Source organism: Sceloporus occidentalis, unplaced genomic scaffold (assembly GCF_023333645.1).
Source record: "Sceloporus occidentalis isolate IW3139 unplaced genomic scaffold, rSceOcc1.0.p SCAF_176, whole genome shotgun sequence".
Taxonomy (NCBI): Eukaryota; Metazoa; Chordata; class Lepidosauria; order Squamata; family Phrynosomatidae; genus Sceloporus; species Sceloporus occidentalis.
In genome coordinates, this window is record NW_028317156.1 from 145,610 (window position 1) to 150,129 (window position 4,520).

Consider the following 4,520-nt stretch of genomic DNA (forward strand, 5'->3'; position numbering starts at 1 on the left):
GTCCCCGAGCTCGAGCTCCTTCGCCACCAACTTCTCCAGTGTGGCTACTTCCTCCTCGGTGGGCTGCCATCTCATCCGGCGATGCCGCAGCTTAAATAGCTCCCCGAAGCGTTGTTCTGGGGTAGGCAGGTTCTCGCTTCTGCCGTTGTACCAGTTTTCCATGGCATCTTCCCACAGCTCTAGCCGAATCAGGGCTCTCCATTCCAGCCGTACTTCCTCTGGAATCGGCCCTCCCTGTATCGTCAGGGAGACCTTAACTCGAGTCTCAAAGTCCCATAACGGAGCTTCCCACTTATACTCATCAGCTCCTAGTGACGCATTCCTCTGTAGATCCAGGTCCACCTTGAACTGCCGATCCATTTCCATTACCGTCCTACAGACTGTTTCTGCAGATGGAGTGGCTCCATAGAATGCCATCCTCCTCTGTAATCTGTTGCGGAACTTCTTCCTTGCCTGTTCCCGACACCGGCTCAGTTCTTCTGCCATAGCTGCCGCCGATGTGGCTGTACCTCCGTGGTCAGCAAGCCTGTTAGTCCCAGTAGTGGTTGGGCTGTCTCTGTACTGAGGAAGCATCCCACTGCTGCCACCAATGTGACGGGACCGACCTGTACCCCGACTGGGTACGCCCGCCGAACGTTGCTTCCTTCGCCCCATGGCCACCGGGGCACCAGAGACTAACCCCTTCTCTGTCTGTGGCTAGCCGAAACTGAGCTACACAGGGTGGCTATCGTCCTGAAAAGGACAATACGCGATCATAGCAGAGAACACAGCTCTTCAGGAACCTCGGCCATACTGTAGTATACCGAAGTATAGCAATACAGCACCCTACCGCCCTAATAAGGGCAGCACCGAGGCTTACCTCAATAACAAGACAGGACTCGTAGTGAGGTAAAACAGGAACTCCCTTTATTTGGGAACACAGGGGCATTTAAACAGTACAAGGGATTGAGTTACGTCCAATAGACACACAAGGGAATTGCGTCCAATAGACACAAGGGAATTGCGTCCAATAGACACAAGGGAATTACATCCTGCCCTCCTTTGCATATGACTGAGCATTAGCCCTCAGCCCAGTAGGGGGTCTCTACTGTAGTCTGTGTAAGGAGGGAGGGGCAGGACATGTGGCACCTGGACAGGGTAGCAAACAAGGGGAACAAAAGCACACACCATAATCACAACATATACTGGGAAATGCAGGTATCACAAACAATAATTATTACAGACGGTACCGATTAACCCGGGGCCGTCACACCGGGGCCGTCACATCTCCCCCCCCCATAGTCCGGCAGATCCGGCTAGACCCCTAACGGGTCGGCTTGGGGCTGTCCAGGAAAGATAGGTGGGCATTAGGTTGTCTCTGCTCCCCAGTCTTTGGAGTGTGGCGCTCTGCACCCGGGCCCATAGTCTGTAGGGAGAAGTCAGGTGGGCACGAGATCGGTTTGCCGTGAGAGCCCATCAGCGTTCCCGTTTTGTTTTCCTGGACGATACTGAACCGTGAAGTTGTAGGGTTGTAGGGCTAGGCTCCATCGCAGCAGGCGTCCATTGTCCCCGGAGACACGGTTCAGCCAAATGAGGGGATTGTGGTCGGTAAGCACTGTAAAAGATTGCCCGTACAGGTAGGGTTGGAGTTTCTTTAGATCCCACACCAGCGCTAGGCACTCTTTTTCCACGGCAGCGTACCCGACTTCCCTGGGTAGCAGCTTTCGGCTGATGTAGGCTACGGGGTGCTCACTGCCGTCAGTTCCTACTTGGCTTAGAACTGCTCCCAGCCCGAATGTGGAGGCATCTGTGTGGACAGAAAAACGCTTGGACGGGTCAGGCGCGGCTAGTACTGGGGCGGAGGTCAAGGCACTCTTTAACTGCTGGAAGGCGGCTTCGCACTCTGGAGACCACAGGACCTGTCGGGGCAACTTTTTTTTTTGTTAGGTCCGTCAGGGGTTTGGCAATGGCGCTGTAGTTGGGGACGAACCGTCGGTAGTAACCCGTTGTACCCAAAAAGGCTAAGACCTGTGTCTTGGTTGTAGGGGTGGGCCAGTTAGCCACTGCCTCTATCTTCGCAGGTTCAGGTCGTTGTCGCCTGCTGCCCACCCGGTGGCCTAGATAAGATACCTCGGAAACCCCTATCTTACACTTGTCTGGTTTCAAGGTGAGACCCGCAGATCTGATGCGGTCTAATACAACTCCCAGGTGAACGAGGTGTTCGTCCCAGTTGTCGCTATATATCGCGATGTCGTCCAGGTATGCACACGCAAAGTCCTGGAGGCCATCCAGTAGCCGGTCAATCATCCGTTGGAAAGTCGCCGGGGCGTTCTTCATCCCAAACGGCATAACCTTAAACTGGTATAAGCAAAAAGGGGTGATGAAGGCTGACTTCGGAATGGCCTCTGGGGCCAGCGGGATCTGCCAGTAACCCTTACACAGGTCTAGGGTAGTGAGAAAATTTCCCGTAGCAATGCGGTCCAAGAGTTCGTCTACTCGGGGCATGGGGTAAGCGTCGGTTGTAGTCCGGTCGTTTAACTTACGGTAGTCCACGCAGAAGCGGGTCGTGCCGTCCCGCTTCGGCACTAGCACTACCGGGGAAGCCCAAGGACTGCTGGAGGGCTCAATAACTCCTAGATCTAACATTTCTCGTATTTCGGACCGCATACCTTCCCGTACAGTCTCGGGTACCCGGTAAGCTGCTTGCCGCATGGGAGGCTGCCCCGGGGTCTCCACCTGGTGCACTGCTACAGTAGTGTACCCAGGGGCAGTGGAGAACATTTGATGGCGCTTAGACAGTACATGCCGGGCCTGTTCCCGCTGGGTCACCCCTAATTGATCTGCAATTTGGATAGCCTCTATGCCCGCTTGCCCTGCGCCCCGTCGGGGTAACTCTGGTAGCGGAAGATCCTCTGAATCCTCTGCGGCAGGGGCACAGATAGCGGACACCTCGTCGGGCCGTTCCTGGTAAGCCTTAAGCATGTTTACATGGAAGGCTCGTTGAATCCTCCTATCGGAGCATTTGGTTACCAGGTAGGTAGTGTCACACAGTTGTTTCACTACCTGGTAGGGACCCTGCCAGGCAGCTTGTAATTTATCGGACTTAGCCGGCTTGAGGACAAGAACTTTTTGCCCAACTTGCAGAGTGCGGTCTCGGGCGGTGCGATCGTACCACCGTTTTTGCCGCCCCTGCGCGGCTTGAAGGTTCTCCCGAACCATTCCGGCGAGTGCCTTCAGCCGCTCCCGGAACTTTAAGACATACTGTATGACCGGGGTGCCCTCGGTGGTTACTCCCCCCTCCCAATGGCTCCGGATCAACTCTAAGGGGCCCCGTACCTGCCTCCCGTACACCAACTCGAAAGGAGAATACCCGGTGGACTCTTGGGGCACCTCCCGGTACGCGAACAGGAGGTGTGGTAGGTACTTTTCCCAGTCCCGGTGAGAGGTAGTGAACGTCCGAAGCAGTTGCTTCAGTGTTCCATTGAACCTCTCGCATAACCCGTTCGTCTGGGGGTGGTAAGGGACGCTATACACAGGCTTAATCCCGCACAACCTCCACAGCTGCTGGGTAATCTCCGCGGTAAATTGGGTCCCCTGGTCGGAAATTATCTCCTGTGGAAAGCCTACCCTGGCGAAGACCCGAAGTAGGGCATCGGCTACAGTCTCCACATGTATATTGGACAGGGGGACGGCCTCGGGATACCGGGTAGCATAATCTACCACGGTCAGTATGTACCTTTTCCCCGAAGGGCTAGGCCGGGGTAGGGCCCTACTAGATCCACCGCTATCCGGCTGAAGGGTTCATCTATGATGGGTAGCGGGCGTAATGTGGCTTTCGTCTGGCCACGCCCCTTCCCTATTCGCTGGCAGGTGTCGCAGGTGCTACAGTACTGCTGGATATCCTTGGACAGCCCTGGCCAGAAAAAGGACCGGGTGACTCGGTGATGGGTCCGTTGCCTCCCCAAATGGCCTGCCAGGGGAATGTCGTGTCCAATACGCATGATCTCTTGCCGATACTTTTGCGGCACGACCAGCTGGCGTTTGGGCACACGGGTCTCTCCCTGCCCATCCGTAAGTCGGTATAATAGCCCCTGGCTCCATTCAATTCTGTGTTCCTCGTCCCCACCCGGATCCTGCAGGGGGGGCCAAGTCATAGAATTGCTCCAGTATAATCAGCTGGAGGACATCTGTGACGGAGGAGGCTTGGCACCCGTGGATCCACCCTTCGGCTGCCCGGGTCATGCGATGCACCCACTCGGTGAAGGGCTGCCCATCTGCGCGTCGGAGGCTCCGAAATTTCAGCCTGTGGGCCTCGGGGTTTTACCATATCGAGCTAGTAAGCGTTCCTTTACCCGATAGTAATTGGTACTGTCCGCATCTGGGGTAGTCTCATAAGCCTCCAAGGCTCGTCCCGACAGCCGACTCACCAGTAGTGTCACCCAGTCTGCCGCTTCCACGCCCTGCAAATCGCATTGTCGCTCAAAGATCTGAAGGTATCTATCTATCTCATCTACGCCATCTTGAAATCGGGGAATGGCGTT